Source organism: Oryctolagus cuniculus, chromosome 3 (assembly GCF_051225735.1).
Source record: "Oryctolagus cuniculus isolate XC-2025 breed Fujian yellow rabbit chromosome 3, ASM5122573v1, whole genome shotgun sequence".
NCBI classification, from domain to species: domain Eukaryota; kingdom Metazoa; phylum Chordata; class Mammalia; order Lagomorpha; family Leporidae; genus Oryctolagus; species Oryctolagus cuniculus.
Genome location: NC_142869.1, coordinates 99,809,022 through 99,816,204, shown reverse-complemented (window position 1 = coordinate 99,816,204; position 7,183 = coordinate 99,809,022). Strand labels below are relative to the sequence as shown.

At 39.6% G+C, this 7,183-nt stretch overlaps 1 pseudogene; it reads right to left on the bottom strand.

Annotated features, from left to right (window-relative positions):
- Positions 1 to 5,519: 5,519 nt before the first annotated feature.
- LOC149127441 (nicotinamide/nicotinic acid mononucleotide adenylyltransferase 1 pseudogene) lies at positions 5,520 to 6,511 on the bottom strand (annotated as a pseudogene).
- Between the last annotated feature and the right edge of the window lie 672 nt (positions 6,512 to 7,183).

Below are 7,183 nucleotides of genomic sequence, written 5' to 3'. Positions count from 1 at the left end.
GGTAAGACACCATTTGGAATGCCTGCATCCATATTGGAATGCATGGGTTCATGACCAGATTCTGATTCTGATTCTAGCTTTCTGCTAATACAAGAAGGCAGCAAATGATGATTCATGTGATTGGGTCTCTGTAACTCACAGAGTAGGTCCAGATTGAGTGCCAGGCTCCACTTAGGGCCTGGCCAAGTCCTGGTTGTTGTAAGCATTTGGGGAGTAAACCAGCAGACGGGAGATCTCTCTCTCTCTCTCTCTCTCTCTCTCTCCCCCTCTGCTTTTCAAATTAAAAAAAAAAAGCAATTTTTTAAAAAAATTAAGTCAAACCACTTTAAATTGGGGACCTTCTATAAAGGAGGCAGGAATATATAAGAAAGCAAACTGGCTGCCAACAAAGATTTAGTATGAGCATTACAATTTATCATCTTGCCTTAAGTTTTAAGACTAGGAAACTAGAGTTATTTGAGTAGCAAGTAGCATGTTAGTCAATCAATTTAATTGAGGCTTCTCAACTGGAGTTCCATAGAACAGAGAAAATATTTTGCATGGCTATTTTCCTAGCTGTTCTGATGAGTAGCATTTTAGAAACATACATGAGAAATTAATTCAGAGCATTCAGTGGATGGCTTAGGGCATTAGAGCTTTATTATATCATGATATGCAACTTGAAAAAGACATAGAGGCAGTATATGTATGCTTGTACATATACACACATATGTATAACACATATAGTTATGCACCTATATACCTATATATTCCTTCCTTCCTTGCTTCCGTCTTTCCATTGAAAGAGAGAGAGAGAAGAGAAAAGTCTATTTATAATAAAAATTATTACTATTGAGTTTCCATAGGCTAATCAGCATTTTCAATCCCTCAAGCATGACCTACAAGTGAAGGTCAATCGTTACTAGAAAGACTGTTGTTAGAATAGAAGCTAACAGTACCAGTGGCTCATAAGGACATGATTTATTTTTCTTCTTAACAGATAGAGATACTATAAAGTGTGGATAATTTATGGTCCAGAGCCCATTCTCCCTCCCGTGAGCCTTAGAAACAGTGATATTATCTGTCTCCCTGCTACACTCTTCCCCATAGGATCCTGAAACCCTTTCTTTTGAAAGAAACGTTTCTTTGGATATCTCTCATTCACATTCTTATGCAAGTGATAGCCAACATGTTTTAATGTGGGGGACTGTCTTCCCAGGAGCTTAAAATATTTTGTAATTTCTAATTGCATATCAGATCTTTGATGTGAACTTTGCTGATATGTTTCAAGCATTTCATGCATTTCTTTATTTTGTTCTTTCCCCTTGCATTGAACATAGTGTTGATTAGTTTATGCCCAATGAGAATTTTGAATTTGAATTACAATTTTTCCTTTTTTAAATTTATCTTATTGTCACTTTTGACTTGAGCATATCAAGGTTATGAGAACCATATTTCGCATCAATAGAAACAGAACTCTCATTTTCTGTTTTTTTTAACTGATTTTAATAAAATAATTACAATATAACAGTAGTTTTTAGTTTTTTATGAATAGCATGGTCCTTTATTCAAATGACATATAAAAAGGTCTACTACTGTGTTTGCAGTGTAGTGAGAGCCAGGACACCACTTTCTGGTTCTCTCCTCTCGCTCAGCCCTTATTACAAAGAAATTCCTGAGACTTATTAGTTGGTGTCATGCTACAAGGTTTAAAAAACATCGTAAAGACCAATATAGATACAGATATTTAGGTACAAATAAATAAAATAGACAGATGCCTGCTGTGTAATATTGTATATAGTTTCTTTTTGCTATCAAAGCAAGTTTCCACAAATTTAGTGGCTTAAGCAATAGAGGTGTATTATCATCTATTTCTGCAGGTACAAACTCAACACATGTGTCATGGGCTTGTTTAAGGTGGCAACAGGGCTTCTGTCTTTCCTGGAACTATAGGGTTTTGATTCCCTTTTCTTGTTCATGCCAGTTCTTAGGACAATTCAATTTCTCGTAATTGTAAATTCTTATCATCTTCCTGGATGTCAACCAAGAGCCATTCCCACCTTGTAGAAGCCATCTGGATGCCTTGAGTGATGGCCTCTTTCCTCCATTGTCAAATCTTCAGTGACAATGCAGACTCTCTACAGATTTGAGCCTTCCCTTCTTTTTCTAGCCCAGCCTGGACAAGCTCTCCATTCTTAAGAACTCGTGATAACATTAAGTCAATCAAATAATCCAGGAGACTCTCTCTACCTTGAGGTTTATATTCACAGTCCCTTTATTTATTTATTTTTAAATTTTATTTATTTATTTTATTTTTTTGACAGACAGAGTTAGACAGAGAGAGAGAGAATGAGAGAGAGAGAGAAATGTCTTCCTTCCGTTGGTTCACCCCCCAAATGGCCGCTACGGCCAGCGTACTATGCTGATCCCGAAGCCAGGAGCCAGGTGCTTCCTCCTGGTCTCTCATGCAGGTGCAGGGCCCAAGCACTTGGGCCATCCTCCACTGCTTTCCTGGGCCACAGCAGAGAGCTGGACTGGAAGAGGAGCAACTGGGACAGAACCGGCGCCCCAACCGGGACTAGAACCCAGAGTACCGGTGCTGCAGGCAGAGGATTAGATAGTGAGCCGCGGTGCCGGCTCACAATCCCTTTTGAAAGTGAAGATGGCTGAGTAAGGACAGCATATTCACATATTCCAGGGGCTGTATCATAAACATCTCTGTGATGGGGGAGTTTGTCATTGTTCTACCTACCACAAGCAGAGCCTGTGTAGTTATTTTTGTGTTTGCTTCTAATGTGGAGGTCTTGACAATCAGAGAAGGTTGCTATTAAATGTTTTGATTAGTATTTAATCAGGTTACATTCTAAATAGCACTTGGAGAGGCTTCTCCTACTAGTTTGATTACTCCTATGCCATTTATCAAAGGAGAATATAATGTTTATTTCTAAAACACTAATTGAATGTAAGTGGGGAGAATTCACAATTGCCCCATGTGTCATCAGCATAATAGAAGGGGTTATACTTTAGACAATGAGTTGTCAAATCAATGACAAGTTATGCACTATTAATAAGTCTGCCAAAAATCTAGCCATTAAAATCCTTCCCCAACACACACACACACACAGTGCACAAATGTGCACATAAATTTACACACCACATGGAGTTATTAAAGTAATAGAATTGACCTAGAGCCAGACTAAACAAAGTTTCCAATACCAAATTTTTACATGCTTATCTGAATCTAATTGGAAATTCAGATCCCCATTCAGTCATTTATTCTTAAGTCATTGCATTTCATCTGTTATTTATTATCTCATTTAGGTTTCAGAAAAAAACTCCAGTACTTCATGACACATCATAATTTATACTTTACCTTTAAGATCTGGTTACTCTGAACCAACTGCAGAATTCTTGTTCATGTGGACAGAAGTTATGAACCATCACCAAAGGTGAATGCACTCATATAATGAAGATAGAGTTATTGGGACAACCCTGATGTCGAAATGATGATTTGAATAGTCATAAAAATGACACTATGCCTCCTGATAATTCCAGGGAAGAGTCCTCGCATGACATCATGCCTTTGTGCCAGCTACTAGTAGGGCACCATGAATAGCAGAGGAAGGTAGGGGTACTTTCAGTCATCCGGGGGTTGCTGTTATTAGATTTAGTTCCTGGAGGCTCATTTGGTTGCTGCACAAGGTAGAACTTCTATAAAGCTCAGCAGTAGAATGCTGCACATTCCTAAATTGCTAATACGAGAGAGAAAAACTATAATTTTCTTTTGTCTCTCACTTGAGATGTTCAAGGGTAAAAGGGCAACAGCCAACAAAAACTCTGGAGGCATAAGCCTAGCAACATAAAGAGAGTTCAAAAAGTGCTTTTCACAAATGGTAGACACTTGATAGGTTTTCTTTGCATTCTCCAGGGTCAGGCTATTTCTCAAATGCCAATTATCATCACATTTGACACCTCTGGCATTTCTGAAATACATGGTTTTGAAGTCAGCCTGGGAATTTGTGGGACTCAGGAACCATGGGCTGAAAGAATTCAAGTGTTCAGGTTAGCCGCTGCCCATCAGCATTCTGTATTCCATAGGGATTTACTCAAGGGAGACTAGAGCTTCACGTTTCCCTTTAGGGAAGCTTCCTTCTCGTTGCCAGAGTGAGTCCAAATAGATTCTGAAATGTTCTTTAAAATCCTGACAAACAATATGGAAAGAAAGTAATAGCACATTTCTGAAAATGCAAAAGATGTTTAAATAATATTCTATAAGATACAGACATGGGATATGTTTAAGATAAAGCTGTAACACTGACAGCAGGATTATGGGCCTGCCCACATCTCATATTGGATTGCCTGAATCAAGTCTTGGCCATTCTGCTTCATATCCAACTTCTTCCTAAGGCACACCCTGAGAGGCAGCAGGTGGTGGCTCAAGTATTTGGGTTTCTGCCATCCATGTGGAAGATCCAGATGGAGTCCCGGGCTTCTGGCTTTGACTTGGCCCAATCGCAGCTGTTGCTGGCATTTGGGGATTGAATTGGTTGTTGGAAGATAACACACACACTCTCTCTCTTGCTCTTGTTCTCTTGTTCTGTTTTTCAAGTAAATAACACTGAATATATAAAACCTTTAAAAATAAATAATAATACACAAGCTTGGAAATACTATAGTTCAAAGGAATTATATAGAAAGATTCTAATGAGCCTAAGAAATAAAATTGAGTGAATTAGTGAATGCATTGGTTGATTCAAAGAGTTCAATCCATTTCTGAATAGCAAGCATGACAACAACCACCATCCAGTTAGAAAGGTAAAATTCAGAAACATATTGCAAAACCTCTTGCACTTTTATCTCACAATAAATGCATTTTAGGAATATCTAAATAAAAATGTCATGACCTAAGGGAAAAAAATAAAAGTTCACTGATAAACCTACCATTGCTGGAAAAAGAATATGCTATGTGGATGATCCGCTTTGAAATTAAAAATATTTTCAAAGTGTTATGGATCTACTCCTAGCACAAAGTAAGAGTGAAAGATTAATTATCAAAATCCTACCCCAAAATTTCCATTCACTAGGAAAAAATATCTTTCTTTCTGATGTGAGAAACCACAAGCAATTTTTTTTAAAAAAAAAGGTGTCATGGTACTGGAAGAATCATAAACAGTACACACTGTCAGAACTCAGACTAGTGATATTGCATGAGAAATGGGACTGAGCACCAGCTACACCATCAAGACAGGCTGCTGGAGGTGAGCATACAGACACCTACCAATGCTATGGGCAGCTGGAAGGTCTGAAATTTCTATACTTGCATTTTTAATAGACACAATTGCTTACTTCAATGCACAGCTATGGGGAAGAAAAGAGACTCCTCTCGCTACGCAATCTTAAACTGGCTTATTTGTGAAAATCCAAGTTATCCCATATGAAAATAGCTTGGGAAGACCCTCATCTAAGGCTAATCTATTTTTAAAGGAAAAAAGTTATGACTTTAATTAATTTACTCCTGATTTTCATTAAATTTCTACACTTTAGTTTGTGAAATAGGATCGCAGTTCCTTTCCGCAGTTTACTAACATGCAAACTGTGTCAAATCCCAAAAGTAAAGGTGAAGCTATCATGCTGTAGACTCCCCGCGATTGTGCCCCTACAGTGTTTCTCTGCAGAGGAGCCAGGACGACCCCGGCATTCCTGTCTTCGCTCTCCGAGCTGTACAAATCATGCTTTTCAATATATTCTCGGACAAGATCTGGTACCAAGCAGCGAATGCTCTGGCCCCTTCTGAGCGCCCTCCGGATTTTCATGGGTGAGATGTTGTTGGTGATCCACTCGTTCACCAGGTGAATGCTGCTCCGGTGCTTCCACAGCACATCGGATTCACAGACGAATCTCTGAGCATCATTTCCAGCCCGAGTAACACAGATGAGCCCACAGTCGGCCCCAGTGTGGGCGATATCCTCACTCTTCCACAGAATGGGAACACGGAAGGACTCCAGTAAATCTGGCCCACACAGCAGCTTCACCTTTGGCACACCTTTTGTTTTTGGCTCCAGGGGTTTTTTATGAATGGAACCTGGTCTCTGGCCTGCCCACTTCTTCTTCGCCCTGGCCTCTCCAGCACAGGTGAGCTCTGCTGCTGATCACAGTGGCTGACCGCCAGCCTGTCTTGATGGTGTCTCAGCACCTTCACAGTCTCTACCCACTCCTTCTGAAGGCTTTCCCAGATCTCAACTTCCACCCATTCTGAGGGCTTGGTGGCCAGCTCTGCCATGACAACTTGGTGGTGGGCAGGGATGAGTCCTTTCTTCTTATAGGCATCACCTACCAGAGAAATGATGCCTTTGACAACTTTATATTATCCTGTCCCACTCAAGGAGACCTTGGCCAGCTCAAACAATCTGAGGTGCATGTTGGCTATAGGATTAAAGGAACCACAAGCAAGGAGAACCACTTTCGTCTTCTCTTAGTTGGCCATGGTAAGAACTTGAAGTTGTTGATCCAAATGGAAAACTCCAGATCCTCCCTTGTTGTTTTTACAAAATAAATTCTTTGAAGTGTTTTGTAAGGTAGTCTACTGGAACCATGCCAACTAGTGTGTCAGCATTCTTCTCTAAGGTGGGCTAGAAAAGTAGCTTCATGTCTGTAATTCCGCTGCCGTGGCCCAGACACAGGCGAAGGCAGAACACCATGGCTGCACCCTAAGGCTAATCTATTTAACTTGCAAAATTCATGTGAAGGAATCAGGGTTTCACACAAATTCTGATTGATTTTTATTGTTCCCAAAACCTTCTTTTTGATCCATTACTGGTTAAAAGGGTATAAATGTAAGCTGGCAGTAAATACTTGCAGCAAAAAATGTGTTAGTATTCCTCACAAATAAATGTTCCCCTGAATAACCAAACAGAGTAGAAAGGACAAGCAGAGTGCATTACACTTATTTAGCTTCATTGCATCATTTTATTTAGTGCCTCAAGTTGATCCCCTTCATGTGACTATAATTTCTTTTGGTCTTACACAGCATACATTGGGTTAATGAGGTCAAGTTGATCTCTATATGGTACCCTAAACCTGTGCCATCTCTTAATAAAACATGATACTCTAGCGACAAGGGGGGGGGGAATGAACAAATTTATATGGATAAGAATGAAATCTCGTAATATTCTAGGTTTTCCCTTTTTCCTCATGCCTTATATTT